This window comes from Culex quinquefasciatus, chromosome 2, assembly GCF_015732765.1.
Source record: "Culex quinquefasciatus strain JHB chromosome 2, VPISU_Cqui_1.0_pri_paternal, whole genome shotgun sequence".
NCBI classification, from domain to species: Eukaryota; Metazoa; Arthropoda; class Insecta; order Diptera; family Culicidae; genus Culex; species Culex quinquefasciatus.
The window spans coordinates 157,850,046-157,875,644 of record NC_051862.1 but is presented as its reverse complement, the minus strand read 5'-3'; the positions used below and the strand labels follow the sequence as shown (position 1 = coordinate 157,875,644).

General features: G+C 36.6%; 1 protein-coding gene across 1 annotated transcript in view; it reads left to right on the top strand.

The window, feature by feature from the left end:
• The first annotated feature begins 16,646 nt into the window (after positions 1 to 16,646).
• LOC6032427 (ATP-binding cassette sub-family G member 1) overlaps positions 16,647 to 25,599 on the top strand; it is a 78,073-nt gene continuing 69,120 nt past the window's right edge. Inside the window, exon 1 of the mRNA XM_038254336.1 lies at positions 16,647 to 17,154. The gene's annotated coding sequence lies outside the window, so the exon portion shown is untranslated. The remainder of the gene's footprint in view (positions 17,155 to 25,599) is intronic.

Sequence of the window (25,599 nt, the reverse complement as noted above, 5' to 3'; positions counted from 1 at the left end):
ATTTTAGTATGTAAAATAGATTAAATAGAAGCAAATCACAGAAAAATGTCGGATTAAAAAAACTATCCAATAAATGCCCATGTCCTATATTTCTTTTCGAAATGTGTTATCATTTTATATTTGCAATGCCTATTATTAGTCAGTTTTACATATTTTACTCTAAACCATTATGTAGGTTCTAAAAAGAGCAAAGAAATAAAAACATTTTTTCTTTTGGTCAAGGTAATTACAGTCCAGACTAGATTATCCGAAGCCTCGATTATCCGAAGGTTTGTATAGGACTTCGAACAATCGAATCAAAAAATTTTACCTCAAACATCAAATTTGAGTTCTGTTATCCCATTTTAGTCAAATTTGAATGGTGGATAGATTGTAAAATTGAAAAATGCATTTTTTTAATATTTCATCATCGCCATTGTGCCCGCCATCTTGGATTTAACTAAGAACCGGAAACAAAAAGCATAAATTTGAAGGAATATACACACTTAGATTTTTTTTTACCGAATTAGGTAGTTGAAAAATCGGTTAAGTTTAGAACGGTAAACCATTTGTCAAAATTAACAACATTTTACCGAATTTCGGTTGAAAGATGAACAATAATGAACTTCATTACCGAGCTTTGGTAAGTTTTTGCCGAATTTGGTAATTTTCGGTTTACCAAACTGTTCAGCAGTTGAACATTCGGTAAACTTTACCGAATTCGGTAAAAAAAATGTAATTGTGTAGACATTTGGAAATGTTTAAACTTGTTACTGAAATTTTCAAAATGACGATATTTCGAAAACTTTTTTTCGGATTTTTTTTAAGATGCTTGGCTGCAAAACCATACTTTGAAAAATCTTTATTGAAAATCTCAGAATATTTCTAAACAATTTTGTAGATAATCTGAATAAAAAAAAAGAAAATTTTTCTGAAACTTTTGGTGCTTTGAAATGTATTTCAATACATTTTTTAAATATTACTGACGGTGCACTTTGTCAAACATTCCGATGCCTCTGTGCTCTTTTGTACAAAGCTTGCTGGTTTTCCTGTCTAGTTAGCATAAGAGAGCACAGAGGCATCGATTTAGAAAATTCTTCTCATTTGCGAGTTTGATTGTGCATTCTAGTTAATTTCAATTTTCAATTGTGGTTTTATTTGAATTTAACAGGATGTTACATTTGCAATTTAGAGATTTGGAGAACCTTTCAACTGAGATCAGTTCATAAGCCTTTTCAGGGAGGATTTATATTACTACGTTTAGATTTTGCTAGCTGGGTGCTCTTTTAGGGAAAATAAATATTGAGAAATCCTAGTTAATTCAATAACTAAGAAATAACTATTCATTCTGACATATTGATTGTTTTGTAAGATTAAAAAAGAGAACAAAAGCGACATTATTTTAAAAAAAATATTGCCTTCAATCTACCAACGTGAAAATAGTAGTTTATGCAACAAGTTGCAAAAAGAGGATTTTTTCAGCACGAGTCGTACATTTATCCAACGAGGTTCACCGAGTTGGATAAATACGACGAGTGCTGAAAAAATCAAGTTTTGCAACGAGTTCCATACAACATTTTTTGCAATTCCGAAAAACACCCATTGAGTGAAATTTAATGTCAAATTTTCATGTATTTTGTCAATAAATCGTTTGAATCAAAAAAATGTTGAAAAGTGTTACTTTTCGAAACAAGTGCTGAAAAGTTCAACTTTTCAGCACCCATTTCAGTGCTGAAAAGTAGAACTTTTCAGCATTCATTTTGAAAAGTGTTGCTATTCGATTCTGTTATTTTTGGTACAGAAAAGTAGGCTATTTCGTCGTTCAAGAATGACAGGAAAAGTAAGTAGTTTCACGACGGAATTGCAAAAATGCATTTTTCGTCTACAAAATATCGATTTTTTTAAATAAAAATCCATAAAGTACAAATATTTCCTAAAACATGGCTTAAACAGTTATCCCAATGTATAACATATTGGTACCCCGTTGAACAGCAGATCGACGTCGTCGTGCTATCATGTCGCACCCGCCATTTTGACGTTCCGAGAAAAACGCGTTTGAATGTTTGACCTTGAATAAACAAAAACGAAAGCACGCAATGTAAACAATAACAAACACGTTTTGTTTGGCTGACCATTCAGTGCATTGTCCCGAAGTTTGGTTGAAGTTGGTTGCTGGAGTCCCGAGTTATAATTAAAAATGTTTACGGTAGTCTAACTTGTACGTGCGTCAAACGCATCCTGACCTGAAATCCCTTTGCCCTTTGTCGCACTTACATCAATTTTCAGAGAGTGACAAGATAGCACGACAGGATTGAAACTTCTTTTATATGTAGAGTGACAAAAACTTTCGGAGCTTTTTTGGTTTTCATTGAATATCTCAGGATTGAAATCGAATTTTTGGGATCTGTGAAGGTCAAAAGATGAGGCATTGTGAGCTGCACAAAATGGCGTTCTTAACTCAATTTGGCCCAAAATGCACGTACGACAAGTTAGCACGATGGCGACGAGATGACGATATTTACAAACCTGTTGAACGTCTTACACAAAGGTACTACGTCTTAACACGGACTAAAATTTCACGTACTCTTGGTAGTTCGACAGATAAAATGCAAAATAGTTTCGTCAACATTAAAAATACAAAAAAAAATGATTTGCGAGAACGTACAGTACGCACGTACGTAGTTTTCTGTAACATAATGAAAAGTGATAGAAATATATATTTTTATCGGACCTTTTTATGTTTTTTTGTCAACCCTTTTGGTGCACCAGTTCCGATTAAAACACCGTTGACAACTTTTCTTTATCAGCGTCTAACAATGATGCATTATCAAACTAAAGTCAGAGAGATAACTTTAGTTCACGATCGTTTGGCGGGCAAGACTCATTTCGCGATCTCAAACTATTTGCGATTCGCGCTCTCCGCGTAAACAACTCTCTCCGTTCGGCGGGCAATACAAATCGTACGCGAGCGAGAGAGCGAAACGCAGAAGCGCGATTCTCCGCAGCGTGTTTGCTCGCGACGGATACGTTTTTTTTCCTTCATTTATTTAGCGATGAGCAGAGGTGAAGTGGCCACTGAATTACAGGTCGTTGGATTGTTAACTTGAATGACGGCCTTTTTTCGACGGCACGTAGAAAGCACGAAACACGGGATGTAAACAAAAATGAAATGAGAGCTCTCGGAACGTGCGTTAGAGGCGGCGGGAATATTTATTTGAATTTTTGCAAATCATGAAATTGTGGATCGAGAATGTTCGAATGTTTGAATTTTTTTTGCGTACTTTGCTGGATGATTTGAATAAAAATCAGTAAAGCGAAACCTCATTTAAACACCCATATAAATGACTAAAAGCAGTGGATTTGTTCAAATCATTACACAAACAATCGTTAATTACGAGGTGATTCGCAGTTGATCAAATTCCAACACGTTAGATTTCAATACCTTTCCAGAACTGTCTACAAACCTTTTTCACTTTGGTGGTTCCTGCTTAACCTATGACTTGTGAGAAATTCAGACTGTGAAATCGTCATAAAGGAAGCAGCACATTACTTGTGAGCTAAGTGACAGCGCTAGGGTGGTAGTGCAATAGATTTTTGCTTTTGAAACATTTAAACTTTGATTCGATGTTGTGGCCACTATAATGTATTTTTTTTCTATTTATGAATGAATAGACGATCACAAAATTGTCTCCGAGCCAACCTTTGATAAATTTTTTTTTTTTTCAAATATATTTGAACCCCTATATGTTGAACCCCTCGTAGATTTTTTTTCCATGCAAAATCCATTAATTTTGTATGGATTAAACTTGCATTAGGAAACGTAAAATCATTAACACAAATTTAATTATTCATTGTGACTAATACAACAGTCTCCACGATATCGCGATATGCAGTTGCATCATAAGATAAAGAACTCGCACATTTTTTATTTCCCACAACAAGCTAGACTGACTTTTTGCTGATGGAGATAAGAAAGTTTTTAGATGCATTTGACGTTACAAGCGCGTTGGTTTCGGTTACAGCTTAAAGTATAATAAATAAAAGATAACTAATTATTTTGCACGCCGATTGTTGCCCGCTGCACTCAATTTTGCTCGCTCAGCTGTTGATAGCGTTCGTTGAACCACCCTGAGATTGTGAACAGCTGATGGTTGTGCACCGAATTCCCCCAACGGATAGAACCTCTTTATAAACGACGACGATTTCGACGAGTCGGAGAACTGGTACTTACTACATTCGGTTTAAAAATAATGGTGAATTGAAATTTATTGAAAATAAAAGATACAATTTCACGATTGAATTTGTATTACGTGTTTAAAATCAGGTTATGGAAAAATGGTGCTGAAAAAAAATATCATTTTGCAAGTTGTTACATAAACTACTTTTTTGCAATTCCGTCGTGAAACTACTTACTGTCGTTCTTGAACAATGTAACGGCCTACTTTTCTCTACCAAAAATAACAGAATCATTGAACTTTTCGGCACATCCTTATTTATTATTAGAACCAGGCATTGCAAACTTATGGGAAATTGGACGAGATTTTCGGTAAAAATATTTTCGAGACTGAAAAATCAAGTCTGTCGTATAGAAATGGCCAAAAACCATAAAAAACCATTTTTTCAACATTTTTAAAACTGTATCTTCACAATCGATTCCCACTGTCGGTTTTTTTTTAAAATGACGTTTAGACCACAAAAAAAAAAAACAGTTTCAGTAAATGATGTTTGTATTTTTTTTTAGGAGAGACATACCATCCTGCGTTGGGTCCGGTGGCGCAGTGGTTAGCGTGGTAGCTGTAGAGTCCTAATTATTCTGTGTCTTGCTCCGTGTGCACTACTATTGTTCTGCGATGGCCTTCCACCCGTCCGCCCGCTAGCCATCGATTCATCGCGTCTGTCCGTACGACTCACAATCATTCCCTCTGCTCAGGCCGGTGGCTTACTAACAATAATCCACCACGCGCTCTTCTGTCATAATACACAATCATGCATGGGTTGCATACAAGGTGTGATGCAAGCGCGATATACGCATGCAAGTTTGTCTTGCGTCGCATAGGACCCTACACCCCCATCTTACCTTATTAAAACACAAATGGCTGTCTCATTTACTGTTAAGCTCTGCTCTAGAATCAATCTCCAAAATGGAATATTTTCATTCGCTCCACGAACTTACCTGAGGTTAGCCTATTGTAAAACCATAATGCAGAAGATTATTAATGAAGAAGTAAGCGCGACTCGTGAGACTCTTAAACTAATCCTCATTTTAATTAGATTTCGTGCTGATCCTATAATCATCTTTTTAGTAAATAATTAAACAATCATAACAACATTCGCTGTTATTCTAGAACACTAGCCTTCTTCATGTTCATAACAAATGTTCCGATTTTTTTTAATAAAATAGAACACATACGAAGATATAAACATTAGAACTAAAGTTAGTGAATTCACAGAACCTATTTTTATGATGGTTAATTGTATGATGCAATTTCATTAAACTTAATTCGATCCACACCAGACAAAAACAACTAGAATACGATTATTCAAAACGCACAATGCTCTAAATTCTCCCATGAATTGACTCTCAAACACTCAAAGAAGAATTGCTAGAATAAAAATGCCTAATACTATTATTTCTCATGCGATTTCAAAATAAAACTCTTTTTTTTACACTCTGCTAACGATAGCAATATACTATAGATTGCTTGCCTTCTTTCATGCGTCAGTATAATCAAATACTGATGTTATTTCAGTATAGCATTCCAGATAATTCAACAGTCCCAATGAAGGGAATCTCCTGCACAGCAACCGCAACTTAGGAATTAGGAAACCTTCTCCACGGACAAACTGAATCTTCCTACTTCCTTTCCATACCAGGTTAACAGGGTCGCTAAAAAATCGTTTCGCGCGATCAATGAGTGAAGATATACACACACAGTAAGCGCCACTGCTCTCAACAAAAACAACGCGTTGCTAGTCCCGCTGTGTAACCAAGAAAGAACTCACACCAAAGCGATCGTTCACAATCATCCACTGGGTGGATCTCACCCGATTCGCGTCGTCAAGGGGTTTGTTTATTTGGGACCGCAACGAATCTTGAATCGCGAGCGGAGAGCGATTTCCAAAAATCGCGACTTGTAACAATCCATGATTGTTACAAGAGACGATTTTGGTGTTTAAGGGCAGGACCACGATTATACGGTTTTATTGAGAATAATTGTATTTAATATTTAATGTTTTCTAGAACGATTAGTTTTAATATGAACGATTATAATAAATGAATTTAATCGATTACTTATTTCTGGAGTGTGTTAAACTTATTAAAACTGCATGGGCACGTTGAATGCGTTTCCGTTCGTTTCAGCTCAAAGAACGTGTTCGTGTTTGTGTGTTAATGCAGTTAAATTTGAAGTAAAGGTTAAACAAAGTTGCACAAGCTGTTAACTGCATAAAAATGCGTGATGTGGTGAAGCGCTTTCGACAAGAATTACCTCCCAACAAAAGAGCAACGGGTTTTTTTTGTACCGTAAAACGGGGTGACTTTGATAGCCGGGGTGACTTTGGAAGCCGGGGCGACTTTGAAAGGTTTGCGATTTTTCCGCAAAATAAAGAATACAATTAAAATACGTACAGAATTGTTTAGAATCATTCTGACCGTGGTAGAAAAGTGTTCAAAGAACCTCAAAAAGAATTTTTCATGAAATTTTGAAAAGTTTAAAAAGTCAGTAAACTAAAGTTAAGAAAATGGTGATGAAACTCATTATTTTAAACTTCTCAAGTGTCATGATTTTCTCAATGTACATGATATTGAATCGGAAAACGGAATGCATTTTCGGATTTTTTGGACAATTTTCCACTAGGAGAAGGTAAAATAGGTTTGAAAATAATAAATAATATGTGTTTTTGAAACACAATTAAAAAAAAATTCAAATTTATAGGCAATTTCAGTTGAACAAATTTCATGTAAATTGTGAAAACTTGCGATTAGTGCTTCGAATTCAGTATAAAATGCAATATAAATCGATAATTTTATAAACAAAACTAGTTTTTGCAAATTTCAGGAAAAATTCCGACTTAATAACAATTTTACCTAAAATTTATATTTATTTTGTTAAAAAGCTTATAAACTTTGTTAACTAAATATAAACATTGATTTTTTTTTTCTTAAAAACAATATCAGCAACTTCAGTTATGGTACATTCAACGTACAAATAAAGTTTAAACATCCTAAATATGATTTTAACATGAAAAACTCTCACCGGAATTTAAACTAAAATTTTTAACGTAACTATTTTTCTAATCACTATTGAAAAAACTTTTTTTCCAAAATAGTGCATGGACTTTGTGTGGCCTACCCCAGTACATGTTTTAAAAATAATAATGTTGAGTAAAACCTTACCTGTTGGAAAATATTCCAAAAACAGATTGAAATCCATAATGCTATAACATTTCAGTTTTATTTAACCCTAACCCTGTATTTCTAGTTTTCAAACGATTGGCATAGCATAGCATAGCATAACGGGTCTGCACCACGCTGTAGGGGGTGCCACAATGGTCAATTCAATATTCTTAGACAATTTGATTGCTGCCCGGTACAACCAAGAATATCTAAGAACGTAAATTTCCACACTGTGCTCCAAGGCTACGCCCATACAGTCCCGTGGGGATTTGGGAGGGGATGTTTTTGTTGTTCACTAGTGGCAAAAGTGCAGGGAACCCATGCGACTTTTAAAAGTGAACGGAATATTTTTGGGAGGTTTGGAATGGGGGTTAGGGGCATTTCATCGGGCCGATGAAAATGGTTGAGTGCGTAATGTATTTAATGATTTGAATGTTTGTAAGTGTAAATGTGAGTCTGTAGTGTATTATCTAATAAGCATATAGTTTTGTAATAATGATAAATAATAAATATAATAAATATAGTAAATAAAATAAATATAATAAATACAATCAAGATGATTCCAGGAAGCTGTAAAAAAAAAACAGTGATTTAAAATATAAATGCTCCAGATGGTTCCCATGCTGTTTTAGAAAGTTTCGTTAATTTAAGCAATTTGATCATATATGGTATGAGGAGATGGTATATTACAGGAAAGGAATAGGATAAGGAATAATATGAACATTTAAATAAATCATATAGTGAGTAGACAAATTTACATGTAAACATTTGATTTAAAATAATTCCAGGAAGCTGTAAAAAATGAAAATAATTTTAAAACTAATACTCCAGATGGAAACACAAATAAAACAACAAAGACACAAGAATCCTAAAACGCGGCTTCGCACCTTCCACATAATTCGACATGAACACGATCACGAATACAGCACAAAAGAACGCCACAAAATCCATCTTTCCGCGCAATAATATTCATTAGCACAATGACACCCCTCAATACAGCACAAAAAGAACGCCCCAAAAATCCATCTTTCCGGCGCTGCTGCTCACACGATAATGACGCGCAATAATATTCATTAGCACAATGACCCCCCTCACCGCATGCATGATATGAACACGATCACGAATACAGCACAAAAAGAACGCCACAAAAATCCATCTTTCCGGCGCTGCTGCTCACACGGCACTGACGCGCAATAATATTCATTAGCACAATGACCCCTCTCACCGCATGCATGATATGAACACGATCACGAATACAGCACAAAAAGAACGCCCCAAAAATCCATCTTCTCGGCGCTGTTGCTCACACGATAATGAAGCGCAATAATATTCATTAGCACAATGACCCCCCTCACCGCATGCATGATATGAACACGATCACGAATACAGCACAAAAAGAACGCCACAAAAATCCATCTTTCCGGCGCTGCTGCTCACACGGCACTGACGCGCAATAATATTCATTAGCACAATGACCCCTCTCACCGCATGCATGATATGAACACGATCACGAATACAGCACAAAAAGAACGCCCCAAAAATCCATCTTCTCGGCGCTGTTGCTCACACGATAATGAAGCGCAATAATATTCATTAGCACAATGACCCCCCTCACCGCATGCATGATATGAACACGATCACGAATACAGCACAAAAAGAACGCCACAAAAATCCATCTTTTCGGCGCTGCTGCTCACACGACACACCGATTGGCATTAATGCCAAGTTTAGACATATTTTAGGGAAATATGAGTATTCCTTCTCAATTACTTCTCTTCGTAAAAAGTAGTTTGATTTATTGTTTGAAAAACTTTTTTCATTTAGAAACTGCGGGACAAATGTAAGGAATCAGGAAGTAAATGATTCGTTTCATTCTTATAAGATACTGTATACTGTAGGGACCATCCACAACCCCCCCCCCACCCCCCCACCCCTATCGTACACAATTTCCATACAAATAAAATCTTTTTTGTATGGAGCGTGGGCAATCGCCAACCCCTCCTAAAGTGTCAACGTGGTTTGTGGATTTGTGGATGGTCCCGTATACAGTATACTGTATTATTACCTCATTCTTGACCAATATACCACAATAGACCATTCACCTGAAAGTCAACCCCCTTAACCCTCTACTGCATTTTTTTTTTTTTTTGAAAAAGGTTATTTTGAGCAACTTTTGTTCTACGAAAAACATTACTTCACTTGTTTTATGTTTTTCTTGTTTCCTTTTTTTAGTTTTTTAACACTGGAACGCCCAACGCATGTCAAACTTACACGGACGCCCAACCCTCCCAGAAAAGGTGGAACGGTAACTTCAACTCGCTGGTTCTCGGGCATTACTCAACCAATCGGGACAATTCTTGTTTCCAGTGATTTGTAAGAATGTCTAGATGATCCTAAAATTTTGCAGAACTTGATTTGAACAAATCTGTTATTTCTGTGACCGAAAACATCGTTCCACCTTTTTTAAAACGACTGCCTCCGCGGAATTTTTGGCGATTTTTTTTACAAGCGAAAAAAAAAGTTGGAACGATGTTTTTGATCGCAAAATATACAGATTTGATCAAATTAAGTTCTGCAAAGTTCTAGAATCATCTAGACATCCTAACAAATCACTGGAAAGAAGAATCATCTTGATTGGTTGAGTTATGCCCGAGAACCATTGAGTTGAAGTTACTGTTCCAACTTTTTTGAAGCCTTAGGCGTTGGAATGTTAATTAGCGTTTATCTTGTTTAGTTAAATTTTGTTTTTGATGGTATTTGGCCTATTCAAAAAAAATTAAATAATTTGTAAATAAAACCTAAAATACAACTTGAATGTGAGGAAGGCACCAACCTCCTTAAGGTGGATTAAGTAACGTTTTTAAATACAATTTTTGAAAAAAAATAGTTACAATAATCTGGAAACAATCATAAATATTTGTTTTGAAGTTTAGCGTATTTAGATAATTTGGGTTTATTCTGAAAATCAGTTTTTTTAATATTTTTATATCTGTTTTAGTACAAAGAGTGATTTTAACTTTGAGTGTAGATTTGCATCAAATGGTCACAACTTAAAACTTCGTCTTTTTGATAAATTTATATGTACGATACTGAGAATAGTTTAAATGCCTCTAATTTAACAACAATGCTAGGGCTCAAATATTTGGGAAGGGGATTTTTAAAGATCGTTTTAGAAATCTTTAAAGCAATAAGTCGTTTTTGGTGAAATACATCTCTACCATGCCATGAAATTTGTGAAGAAACTATTAAATAGGGCCAATATGCAGCTTCAAAGGAGAGGGCTGCACGGACACTTTTTTGATACTCTGTATTTCAAATCACACCACAAATTGTCGTAAAAGAGCCGACTTATATCCGAATATACTGGACTAACTATCCCAAAAGTCGCTGGTTCGAATTAAAGCGCAGGAATTCGGCTTCATCTCCCCGAACCATACTTTCACACTTAGGTGACCCGGGTGTGAAAGTCTGTATAAAAATACAAGATGCTAGCCATTGGTACTGTAAGTGGTCATGACCACGAGCCACGAGGTTTGTAGGCTTCCGAAAGGCTAACATGTGCTATACAATACACCCTGTACACTGAATCCGTTCCTTGGTGCTGTTTAAAAAGTTATCTTTACTCGCCTTTTTCAAGAATATTGCATAAAAATCGTGAGGTTTTTTTATATGTCCTGTAAACAAGCAAACCAATTTCTTATAGAAGCTTTTAAAAGAAACATTAAAACTCTTGCTAGAATTGCATTGCGTAAGCAAGCAAAAAGAAAACACGTGGCGCGCAAATCACAGTAACCAATGAGGAAATTCGCGCCGACAAGACCACCCCGGCGCTCACTGGGTTCCACCTTCAGTGATTGCTAGGAAAAGCAATCGGTAGCGCTCTCTGTGCGACAGCAAAAGTTGAGTCGCGGGTTGTTACAAGAGACGACTCGAGAGAGTCATGAGGGTTTTCTCTCTCGAGATAAAAAATAAACTTTCAGTCAGAGGTTGTTACGATCGCAGATTGTTACAACCCATGATTGTCGCTGAATCAGCTCTTGTTCGCGCTCCATGCACCCCTGCAGGTTAAGATTACTACCCTGTCTTATTTGGCACAGCTTCCTAAAAACTTTTTTTTTTATTTAGTTTCCTGTGCAGAAATAAACAGTTTTTTCATTAAAGCAAAACTGATTTCATGTAATGGTCAACAATGAGAACTCTCTACCAAACACCCTACAATTATCGAACATCTCAGTTGTAAATGCAAGTTCTATTCTCAGCACGCTCAACTCAAAAAAAAAATCAGCATAACATACTATGCCAATAAGCATAGAACTCCTCCTCCATTCTAACCTCTTTGTCGCCAGCTTTTTTTCTCTTCTATCGTCTTTGAGTTGGTTGCTGTAAAAGATCTTTTCAACGGAACTGTCTACGAAAATCCTTGCAACGTCATTAGTCCACCAAAGAAGACCGAGAATCGCCTCGTAAACGAAGCGTACGGTTCAGGACAGGAATATAAAAATATCATACTTTCAATTCTCATCCACTACAATTTCATGCCCAAAATATCATCTCCTAACATTCTGCCCCTTCCCGCTGCGTGATCTGTATGATCTGTTCCCAATCCTCCTCTCGCGTTCTTTCATTTCGGTTTTCTGAGAAAACAAAGTAATATTTGGCGAGTGTGCGAATAAAATAAGAAAACACACCAGTATAGTGACGGTCACTATACCTTCTGACATTTTGGTGCAAGAATCATCAAATGATAGTTTTTTTTTTTTAATCACAAATTTACAACACTGGTCCAGGGCTCATGTGCCTATCCTAGTTCTCTGTAGCAATCCGCACAACACCAAACATCGTCAATAAAACCCTCAGTTCCAACTATAATCAGCGATATTTTTTTTTTTTCATTGACTCTTCATCCTGAAATCCTGGATGCCAACCCTATTCTGTACCGTGTACCGTGCCAACCCTACTCTGTACCGTGAAGTTTGTCAGAAAACTGTCATTTTTTTTTTTACACATTTCTAAGATTGCTCGACTTACAATTCTTTGCCGATTTAGGTGTCATTAACACCCTACATCCTATCTAAACAAATTGTTATCATATCTTAAATTTCTGCTTCTCAATGATCTCAAAACAGTTGGACTTCAACACCATCAGGTTTACAAGTTCTTCATCATTAAACTTTTTTTTTTTTAACATTTACTCGGTAACTTGCATCAGATCACCCTGCATTACAATACACAAAACCCATTTGCCTGTCTTCTGATGTTTCCATCAATGGAAGACTTACCGTTATTTATCATTTACATACCAGTGGCAATCATTCATCGAGTCCTCCAGGCCTCAATTTCTATCACATCTCAACGTCTATCGAACCTCATATTGTTCATTGTTCCATATTGGTATCGATCTCTTGCACATTTCAACTTCATATCAAACTCTTCCACTACTCAACGATGGCTCAACCTCTCAACGATCCACGCAGTTATCTGTTGCACATCTGATTAAATCGGCTCATATCGAATTCGAAATTCTAATTGATCCTCGCAGGCATCGATCTCTTGCACATCTCAACGATGGCTGAACCTCTTATCGATCCTCGCAGGCATCGATCTCTTGCACATCTCAACGATGGCCGAACCTCTTATCGATCCACGCAGGCATCGATCTCTTGCACATCTCAACGATGGCCGAACCTCTTATCGATCCACGCAGGCATCGATCTCTTGCACATCTCAACGATGGCCGAACCTCATATCGATCCACGCAGGCATCGATCTCTTGCACATCTCAACGATGGCCGAACCTCTTATCGATCCTCGCAGGCATCGATCTCTTGCACATCTCAACGATGGCCGAACCTCTTATCGATCCTCGCAGGCATCGATCTCTTGCACATCTCAACGATGGCCGAACCTCTTATCGATCCACGCAGGCATCGATCTCTTGCACATCTCAACGATGGCCGAACCTCATATCGATCCACGCAGGCATCGATCTCTTGCACATCTCAACGATGGCCGAACCTCTTATCGATCCACGCAGGCATCGATCTCTTGCACATCTCAACGATGGCCGAACCTCATATCGATCCACGCAGGCATCGATCTCTTGCACATCTCAACGATGGCCGAACCTCTTATCGATCCTCGCAGGCATCGATCTCTTGCACATCTCAACGATGGCCGAACCTCATATCGATCCACGCAGGCATCGATTACTTGCAATCCCTAAAACTGTCGAACCGCTTATCGATCCACACTGCACTTTTTTCACATTTCAACGATGGCCGAAGGCGCATCTCAGCAACGGCTGAAAACCCTTTTTTTAGATCGTATCTGCAAACACAAGATCTTCTCATCTCAAAAGGAATCTTAGCTCAATCTCAGGTTTTGCTAGTACAAAACCATCAGTTTTCTCGTTTACCTACATTCAAAATACAAAATGATAACTTTCACTTCAGTTCAGATTGTATACACACAATGGTACCAATACGTATGTGTTACCACCTTTTTTTTTTAAACCCTGTTCCTGCTGTTTGCAACCAACTTACACTTCCAGCTGATTTTATTTTTTCAAACTCAATATTTTAAAATAACGTTGCAAACATCCCTAACATAAACTTCCAAAACAAAACAGCTAAGCCAAATTTCCCTCCTTGACTTGATACATAGTTTAACTAACAAGTTGTCGTACCCAATAAAAGAACGAATTACAAATTACATTTAAATCAATATAAACTTAGTAACTTTTCGAAGCAATTCACATTCTAACTCTCACCTTTTTTTATTACCTTTGGTCTTTGTTTACTGTTTTTAAATAAATCTTTAGCAAACGCCATTACTAATAATCATACACAGAAATCAAAACAAAAACAATTATTTTTTTTCACAATCTCACAATTTCACAATTACCTCTAAGAAGTCAGCACTTTCCCCTACAAATATGTGATGCTGCACAGCATCCGCGGTTGAACAAAAAAACAAGCAACCACACAAACACTGTTGAAAACAAACAAACAAAAACACTTTTTATTTTTTTCGGCCGCGATTTTTTTCTTTATCCTCGTCGCCAATTGTAGAGTCCTAATTATTCTGTGTCTTGCTCCGTGTGCACTACTATTGTTCTGCGATGGCCTTCCACCCGTCCGCCCGCTAGCCATCGATTCATCGCGTCTGTCCGTACGACTCACAATCATTCCCTCTGCTCAGGCCGGTGGCTTACTAACAATAATCCACCACGCGCTCTTCTGTCATAATACACAATCATGCATGGGTTGCATACAAGGTGTGATGCAAGCGCGATATACGCATGCAAGTTTGTCTTGCGTCGCATAGGACCCTACAGTAGCCTCTCACCCCAGTATGGCCTGGGTTCAATCCCAGACGGACCCGGTGGCATTTTTCGAGACGAGATTTGCCTGATCACGCCTTCTATCGGATGGGGAAGTAAAACGTCGGTCCATTTGCGTAAAAGAGGTTTTGGGTGACTCACCACACATAACCTTCGGACGCCTAGAAATGAGTAGAAACTTGCAACAGAGCCCACAAAAGACCCGTGGGTCGTTAAAGTGGATTGCTTTGCTTTTTTATACCATCCTGCATTTTTCGTGAGTCTTTTTCTAACATCTTGGGCTATTTCCTGAAAAAATTTGAACGAAAAAAAGTGACATCACCTTTAAATTCAACTTTTAAACTTAAATATTGAAAAATCTCATAGAAGTGGTGTGTATATTTCTTTCAGTGTATTTTTTCAGAAAGCCCGTCCAATTTCCTACAAGTTTGTCTGTGACCACTTTTTGATATGATGCAATGGCTTTGAGATACAATAATTGTTAAGTTGCAAAATACAAAAATATTCAAATAACTTACGCCCTTCCCAAATGTTATTCTCGAGTGCAACTGGCTCCATATACACAAAAATGGCTTATATAGGCCTACAATGAAATAAAAAAAAAGTACCAAATTCCTAAATTCTAGGAATTTTGCCTCCTTTTCTTATTAAGTAATCCAAAAAACCCAATTACTAAATAAGAAAAGGAGCCAAAATTCCTAGAATTTAGGAATTTGGTACTTTTTTTTTATTTCAGTGTAGGATAACATGTCTACAAAGTTTCATTGAAATCGGAGATGGTCGGGTACAAAAGTACCTGATTTGAGCTGGAATTGATTCCTTCATTTAAAAAAATATTTACCCATAAAAAAGCCGATATCGAGAATCGAACCCAAGACTTATCTATACCGGCCACCACGGTTCGATGAATATGAGATGGTTATTCCGTCGCTGTCGTGTTAACTTGTCGCATTGCACAGTGTTCGGAATGGCAAAATTAAGTGGAATAAATTGATAACTCCTTTATTTGACGTCCTAGCGAAATAAAGTCTTCGGAAGAATTGTTGTACTTGATAAGGGCTATCTTTTGAAGTTATTGACATACAGGGTGACAACCTTCCAGGGTGTCAACCAAAAACTAACTTTGTTGGATGACGTTGTAGGGTTTTGGTGTCTTCGGCAAAGTTGTAGAGGAGAAAATTTAATGAAAGTTTGTCGAAGGCGCCAAATTTGTAGCTCTTAATCTACTCGAGATATACGCCATTTTTGCAAAAAATGGTCCAAAAAAGCACTTTTTTGGTGATAACTCAAAATGTTAGCATTTTAACGGCCTACTATGTTCTAAAGAGTTGTTTATGACATAAAATTACACATCTTTGCCGAAGACAGCAAAATGTTTTGAGCCTTTATTGAGGAGTTATAACCATTTTTAGGTGATTTTGAGCCTATTTTCAAGTTGCTATGTTTTCAAAATGGCGCATTTTGGCGCAAAACCGAACAATTCACCTGAAAGTACTCACGTTCAACTACATTTCCTGAAAATGTCTCCGTGTCTATCGGTGTCTATTTTTAGATATCTCAATTTGAATCTGACTGTTTAAATCAATTTATTTATAATTTTTAATTTTTTATAATCTTATTGAAAACGTGGTAATAATCGGTAAATTGAAGGGTAAATTGATCGATTTTTATGGAAAAACAATTTTGTGTTGGTGTAGATATGGGAGGATTATTCTCTCGTATTATGGCACTATTCTATTATTTGAATCAGGTAGAATTAAAATCTTATACTGAATAAATATACGTTCTTTTTTAATGGGAACTTAAAACTGATAATTAGAATTTGTAATTTAACCTCTTCCAGCCACTGACTGTATTTGCCGAGAACTAAGGGCACCTCGAAAATGCAGTTAGTATCCTTTCAAGACTCTCCGTCCAGTATAGTCGAGCTCAGCTGTTCGCGATGAGCGTGCTATTCTCGCGAGAAGGGCTCCGCCACCGGTCGAAGCCGCAGTAGCTAGGTTCAGTCAAGACTTAGAAAGCCCGCGTTCTGGTCTTGCGGCAGAGAGTCGTCCGTTGAGTTCGCGCCAAGGAAGATTCTTTGCGCTCGCGCAACGTGCTCAGTTCAGTTCTAGTGCGTACGCGAAACCGTCCGGACGTGTGAGGTGAAACCGTGTTGTAGTGCCTGGTCTTTGCAAGTCGGTGTGTACCGTTGGTTTAAAGTTCGGTTCGGCAGAAGCCTCCAAGTGCACGACTGTCGTCCGACAGATTGAGGGCAGAGAAGGTAGTGACTGTGCGCGCAAGATCTCTCTTACAAGGCGGGGTTGCCAGGCGTCGAGTTCTGTAAATTGATTCAATTACCCGGCGAGAAGGGCCTGTAACTACCTTTTAATCAATTTGGCCACTTGTGTGGGGAAGTACAGGCGGCGACCAAGTTCTGGACTACCCAACGACAACGGTGAGTTCAAAGTTCAAGCCGGCGGCTATTTTCGGGCGGCGAAGTCAACGCCAATTTTCTCACATTGCACTTTAATTCAATCAACGAGCCGAGGAGCCAGTGTGCACCAGATTCGCGACTACCCTGTGTCATAGATTACGGACACGCGGTCCCGAGACAGGGTGAATGTTACGATCAACGACGATCAAGAGCATCGGGATTGCTTGGTGCGCGTGCAGGTCGGTCTTGTTTTCTGGGTCGTGCAAGTTGCGCTACGTAACATCTCGAAGAATGCTTCTCGATCCGTACCGCATCGTCAAGCTGATAAGGACCTCGAAGTGGGGCGACGCGGATCCTATTGAAAGTAATAAACGAGGGTGTAACCCAGATAGATATCAAGGGCTGGCAAACGTTCTCGAAGGTTCTGACGCCATCGTTTAGGCTGACGGGCCAATCGGACGATTGATAACCGCGCGCGCGGAACAGATGGCGAAGTTCCCGGACACAGTGTTGTGGCATGATGGGTTGCAAGTGCAGTGCCGTCGTGGTGTGTAGATCCTGGCTATTGTAGGGAACATTGAGTCGTGATGTGTGTTATTTACCTGAATATTCCTTATTATGTTTTTTTTTTTGCTTTTAAAGTACCGTCATCAGGGGTGACATTGGGTCTGGGGGGTGAGATTGGGTCATATAAATTTCAGCTTTTTTGTATGACCCAATCTCACCCCCCAGACCCAATGTCACCCCTGATGACGGTATTAAGAAAATTGCCAATATTTTTCGAAGTTTTTGCCAGTGAACAAACCTCCAAGAAATTGGAGACCGATTGGTTTGGGCCAAACTTTGCGCATTGCTTTTCAATATTATAGGAAATTGTATTTTCCTCCAAAAGCTCAAAAATACAATAGCGTAAAAAATTTGAAAATTCTCTAAAATTTTCCCAAGAAATTATGGTCCTTATTTGCTCTTGTCAAAAAATAAAGTGTATATGTTACCGCTAAAACTTTGAAGTTTTAGAAACAGTTGAACAACAATAATCTGAGGCAGGAGTGTTGCCATAATTTTGGTTCAAGGGGGCTGGGCGAAGAAAATTTCTTCTTCTTTCTTCCTCTTCTCTCTCTCCCATATGTCTTCCAAAATTTCGGGGGCTTCAGCCCGAAGCCCACCCCCCTGGCTACGGGCCTGACTTTGGGTCAAATATAACGAAGATGACTTTGATAGTCATTGTTTTTCTTGTTAAAATCAGATTTAAAAGCGCTCAAATTGTTATGTTTACGTTTAATGTAGGTATCATCAGGTTGCTGCTGTAGTTAAAAAAAACTTCGTTTTATTTAGTCAACTAAGTTTACAAAGAGACGAGTTGTTCCTTTTAATTCCGCTATACATTTCAATATCTTGACAGATACGTGTGTCGTTTACTGCTTGCAGACTTCATCAGTGTTCTGTTTTCAATAAAACACTTGCAGATGAAGTCTGTAAGTAGGGGAACAGCATCCAATTCCAGCGTGCCTCTAATTTTGCCATATTACTTTGACATTCGATTAAAGCTCATTAAAAGCGTTTTTAACTGAAACCGAGTGATAAATAGCTCAATAAGAAGTGAGTAAGCAAGATTCTATCAAAAGTTTTGCAAAATTTGTTGTTTAAATAGTGAAAATCAGTAAATTGGATGGAGTTAGGAACGAGTGCTTAACCTGCCAAACATACGAGAATTTCCCCTAGTAGACGAAATACGTATCTGTCAAGATAACAACTCGTCTCTTTGTATTCTCAGTAATTGATTCTGCTAAAACGCTTAACCAAACCACAATAAGTTTACATGCTTTTTAACAAATTAAATATAAATTTTAGGTAAAATTTTTGAAAAGTCAATTTTTGGCTAGGGACCATCCATAAACCACGTGGACACTGTAGGGGGAGAGGGGGTTCAGTGATTTTTCACGCTTTATACAAAAAAATTGTTTTGTATGGAAATTGTCCACGCGGAGGGAGGGGAGAGGGTCTGACACTTCAAAGAGTCCACGTGTTTTATGGATAGTCCCCTTAAATTCTTTAAAACGAGTTTTGTTTACAAAATTATCGAGTTATTTTGCTTTTAGAACTGATTTCAAAGCACAAATAAAAAGTTTTTTTCTCATTTCATAGGAAATTTTTTCACTGAAAATGCCTAAAATGTTTAAGACTTTTACGAATTAATTTTGAAAAACACATAAAATTCGATAATTTAAAAACTTATTTTATCTTCTCTAAGAGAAAATTGTCCAAAAAATCCGAAAATGCATTCTGTTTTATATCCAGAACCATCATAGACAGTAATTGCTCTATGAGTCAATGACACCATCTACGACCTTGAGAGATATTCCTGTTGCAGACGGATCTTCACCACGCAGCACTCTGTCTTATCTCTTTAAAGACTAAACGCAAAAAAAAACTAAGCTGGGATATCCACAAACCACGTGGACCAATCAATAGTTTACGGTACAAATTCTCAAAAAAATCTCATGAAAATCATTGACAAATTCTCAACAAACTGGGGATAAAAATTAATAAATTGACATGATGTATATTTGCTACCTGACAATATTTATTTTAATGTTTTTTCACATCACATTAAGATAAAAAAAAAGATATTTCATAAATGTTTGGCAAGAATTTATTTTACTTTCTGCCTTAATATTTGCAGCATTAACAAATGATGTTTGAGCCCCAACCCAGTTAATAACTTACTCAAGAACAAAATTATGGCAGATGTTTTGCCGCAAAATAAACTTTCTGTAAATAAATGCAGTGATAAATCACTTAAGATTTTTCAAATACGTGTCAAGCTTTATGTCCCCCCCCCTTTCTTTCAAAATCGGCCCTAAAAATCAGAGGGCAAAACAAATTTTTTTTCAACAAACTTCAGAATTTTAAAGAAAATAGAATTCCAATACGGCTGAAAACAATATGAAATGCATTTTCCAGCATATACATAATGATATTCAGCATGTTTGGGCTCGTTTTACATTTTTTTGATTTTTTGTGAAATTCCAATGTACAGTACCGCAAATGATTTTTTCGGGAAAAAAAACTTTTTCGTCAAACAAATTTGTGTCAATGTCAATATTCTAAAAACTAATGATGGCAAGTCGACTGGAATGGTTGAAGATTGATTCAAAGGTAATGAATATCAAGCGATTTATTTTCTTCAAAATAATACTATGAATTATGAATGAGGATTATCTCTTCTCGTGCATTGATTGCAACAGATAAATCACAGATGATATTAATATTAATGCACAAGACATTCCTGAAAGTCAACCCTATATTGAAAATTTCCCAGAACGATTCCCAGTCTCCCCTACCCGGGAACAGGTTACGGGGTGCCTGGATTTTGCACTATCGCGGTTTTTTTCCGTTATTGATTTTCAAGACGCGGGGGTTATTGTAGTAGTAGAACTCGTTCCTCGCGACATTTTTTTTTGCTACTGTTTTTTCCAGCTCAGCCTCAAAAGTGTGGCCGTGGGTGACAGTGAATTACTGATGCAGCCCCCCGGATGGCCGGCTGGCTGGTTGACCGGTAGTTGAGAATCGATTGAAATGTAGTTTGTAGACTCGCGCTGAACTGTGGTGACTTTGGATGTAGTGTGTGGCTAGACCGACTCTAACGTGCTGTTCTAAAACGGTGGCTGTTACAACGGCGAGCAGCTGTTGCAGTTCAGTTTTTTTTTATTTCAGCTACAGACTTTAAACGAGGTGTTTGAGTAAAAGTGGACGGAGGAGAATTTCTGAGCTAGACTGTGAGTGTGTTGCAAAATAGTGGTTTGAATAATTGAAGTTGTTTAATTGTTATACCACCATGTGGAGTGATCGAATTCAAAGTGGGGTGTTTAGGGAAAGACTCTAGTCCTTTAGTGTACAGGCAGGTGAGTTAGAGTGAATGTAGTTTCATTCATCGCCGACTCGATTACCCAAATTCTCGATTGTCTAAAAGTTGCAATTATCTGAAGTATGTTTGAATTATAAAGTTGTATGAATCACTTCACTAATCACTAATTTACACAGATGAAGGCTTAACCCAATACAGTTCTAACAATTCGACCTTTCAACCTAAAATTGTCAAATGTCCTAAACACTTGAATACCTGTCTCTCCTGTACGATTTTGCTCGGAAGTTTTCGTATAATCAATCCATCTGATTGCCATAAAATCAAACCGGCTGGTGGCCGTTAAACTTGCTTCTTATTGAGTTGTATTCAAATCAGCTGTGCCCGACCCGTTTGAGAGAACGTAACTTTTTCGCATCATCAGAAATTCCAACTCAAATCTGATTAGCAAACGGCTAGGATCTACAACGCGACGCTCCTCGCGATGACCTTCTGCAGCACCGTTATTAGCGCCAACTCACCGCGATCAGGCGTCAAAAATCGCGGCCCATTTGCCCCTCGTGCTGATAATTGTATGACCTTGGAGTTCAATTTGCAAAACAGGAAGAAATTGGGGGGTGAGATGAAGGCCAACCAGCATATCGGCGGAATTCAACGGTTGGATGCTCGTCTTCTGAGCGTTGGACAGGTGGTGCGAAATCTACCAAAATTGAAAGAAAAGGGGCCTGTCTTTCGGCTTGGAATGACCTTGTGCAGATTGAATTATGAACTTGAATTCTGGGAAGTCGTTTGCTGGCCAAACCCCTCTCGCGGTTCTAGAGTTGGTTCTAACTGCTCGTTTCAGAATTTGATTATACGGTTGGCAAATCGCGAGTTGACCAACTTCTAAACGACCAGATGATGGAGGATGCATATTCAGACGAGATCTTTTTAATGACCCTCCCGTGCTCGATTCCTGTCGTTGACTTTTGCTTCGGACAGAATTGAAATTTTAAATTAGAACCAGTTTGGTTGAGAATCGTTGGCTTGTTGGAGGCACATGCATGAAAATTACTAGGAAGAACCTATGGTTTGCATGACATTGAGCCTGCAATGAACCTCTAAGTGTACAATTTTATACTAGTCATAGTATGGTAAATTCATCCTGAAAACCTGAGATATAATGTTAGAGTACAAATAGAAAGGATTTAACCGAATATTTACCAAACCTTTTTTCTATGAAATTATATTTTTTTCAAAAATTTGTTTTATTATACAAAATATAGATACATACAATTTTTTGGCCTTTGAACGCTTTCGCTAATAACTGAAATTTTGTTTTTTCAGTGCAGCTAGTTGGTAGTAACCTAGGAAGTAAATTGGCTTGTACATTACTTGTTCGGTGACTGTGCGTTGTTTAACTGAGCTGATTTTCAACTGGCTCACTTGAAAAGCAGACAAACGTCAAAAAAAAAAACAAACCAAAATGACCGAGGGGTAAAAAAATAAAACATGTTTATAAAGTTTTTAGGAAATTTCTAGTCCCAATTAAGGTAAAGCTGTTGATAATTTTCCAATAAAAATGATCATCAATCTAAAATGATCTGTATTGAATTCAATTTAACGAATTTCTGTACCAAAATGAATCAGCGATTGTTGCCTTCTTGAAGCCTAAAAATTTATAAAATTTTGTGATACAATCATTGACGTCCTAAGTTGGCTATCATTGATTAATGACGATTTCCATAACTTAACAAGGAATGGGATAATCGTTACAAAAAGGAATCAGCATGTGTATGGCACTATTCTAAACAAGGCATGTTGAAGGAATTTTGTCAAAATTTTGATAGTGACGCAAAATTTATATCTTTGAACAAAAAATCATGCCAATAATGGAAGTCTACACGTTATAGGAAACTTAAAAATAAGCTTCGAACACAAATTAAGTATAACTTTTATTTTTATATTTTATTATGAAAATTTAATGTATTAGTGATCCCCTCGACATTTTTTGTTCAGCCCAGTTAGCGAACAGAATTCGAGACTGAAAAATATTTTCAAGGGAAAAAAAATTGAGACACCTTCAAACTTGACTTTTATACTTTAAAAACATGAAATCTCATAGAAGACTCGTAAATTGTTGTTGTAGTGTATTTTTTTTTTTTCAGAGAGCTCGTAAAATTTCCTATAATTTATTTAGTATTAGTGTTTTTTACGATTTCGCGGACAGCGTTTCCACAATTACCGTGAAATCCCATGAAATTCAAGGATTTTCGAAAATCAATTAACAAAAATACCAAGTGTGAATTTGATAAGTTTTCGATTGAAAACGTGATATTTATGTAATAATTTACTAATGAATATTAAATTAAAACAAATTTAATAATATTTGAAAGAAACTCAAATATTAAAATAGAGTTGTTAAAACATCTTTCAGGAATTGATGCTTTGAATACCTGATTGAAATAATACATAATTGTAATAAAAAAAACCTTATTTTCGGAATCGTCAAATGATTTTAGAATGAGGAAATTAAGATTGAAGTGCAGGCTGTAAAATTGTTTAGTAGCACTTCGGGATTTTTCAAGGCTTCATTGATATTTGTATTTTTTTTAAATAGCATGAAATTTTAAAAATTTATTAAGTATCAATTGATTCTTTTCGCTTTAGCTAAAATAAAAAAAATGCTTCATTTTTTTTATGAGCCAAGTTTGATGAAAATGAAATCAAATGCATTTTCCTGCAATTATTGTCACTTTCATCACGATTGTGTTCGTTCAAAATCAATTTTGAGTATTGGCTAAATTACAATGTGTAGTTCAGCAAACAGTTTCTCTCGTCATTTTTTTTTTGTGAAAACTCATTTTTTTAAGCTAATGATAGTATTCAATGTGCTAGGTACATGTCGTATAATAACAATTTGACTGCACAGTAAAAAAAATCATGGTGGTCTGGGAATGGGTACATCTTTTATCAGAAAAAATTGTAATTTTACGTCTAGAAACCTGAAAATTCACCACTTTTCCAATGTTTTGTCAGTTTTTTTTATCTCAATTGAGGTAATATTACATCATAAAAGAGATAATATTACACCTTAAATTTTAAACTTTCCAAATTTACAGAATTTTTTACCATGTACCAATTTATTTTAACGGAAGAATTTCAAAAGAAAATTTAAGATTAAAATTAGGATTATTGAAGACTTCGGCTTAAACATAATGTTTCAATCTTAAAAAGGCCCTTTTCTGGAACATATTATTTTTTTCTAAGCCTCGTGAAATTCCCTCGAATAATAAAGATTTAATTTGGTGGTCCTCGTGGAAACTGGAAATTTTCAGCTTAAAAAATCACTTGGCTTGGATGCTTTATATATAATTAAGGATACAAGAATGTTTCTGGTTGGTGAACCTTAGATTTTGTAAGTTATTTTAGCATTTTTCACGCTCCGTGACATTTTATTTTTTCGGATAGTGGTCCCCGTGCAATTTGCCATTTTTTAGTGTGAAAAATCACTAAGCCTAAAATGTATAAAGCTCATCAAGTTTCCTATAAGTTAATCTTTGGCCAATTTTGACACGATGAAACAGCAATATTTAAATTACGAAATACAAAAATATTTGAATAACTTACCCCCTTCCCAAATGGTATTGTCGATTACAACTGGTGCTTTTTTTTCTGAAATTAAAATAATGAACAGTTTTATTTAATATTTAGTTCATATTGTTTTAAATTATCATAGGATTCTTAAGTATATATTTTTTTAAATTTGTTTATTCATTAAAAATATAATAAAATCTTGTTTTCACTAAATAAAGTAGTCGATTTAAATAAAGAATATACCTAGTTGATAAATTTTGTGCAAAACCGACTATATTGCATTAAACGGCTAATGAAGCGAAAATCTGCATGAGCTTTAATTAAGCGCTTACGGCTTATGACACCATTGCTTGTTTGTAATTTTCTCCCCTAAAGCAGTTATTAAAGCCAAATTGCACACCACATAAACCTACCGAAACAAACCCACGCTCGATGTCTCATAATTTGATTTCACAGCTGAGCAGTTCTCTAGCATTCTGCAATTTTGTTCAATTTTGAATTTTGAATATTTTTACATGTATCCATACAAATTTGGGAGCCGTCCATAAAAAGTGCTATGAGAATTTTCTTAAATTCATATTTTGAGAAGGGATTTTCTATGCGGTTTGTTATCTCTGGCAAAGTTGTAGATAGAAACAAGACTTGAACAAGACAATTCAGAAAAATGTTTAATTACATAACATATAATTCTTTCTTAAATTAACATTGTACTGCCGCTCAAATCAAGTCCGTCCCATATGTAATTTCGTCAAAATTGAGTTAATGATGCAGTTTGGTTCGAAATCATGTAGTACATATTTTGTACTACCGTAAACTGGGGTCAATCGGGACACATGGGGCGAATTGGGACAGCAGTTTTAACCATGTTGGAGCACAATATTTTGATTTTTCATGATGGTTTCGATTAGAACATACTCAGGCCAACAAAATGTGTACATCCATTTTCAAATTTAAAAGCTTTAAGTACTCTAAAAACTGCTGTCCCTATTCAGACTGTAGTCCCGATTCACCCCAGATTACGGTAC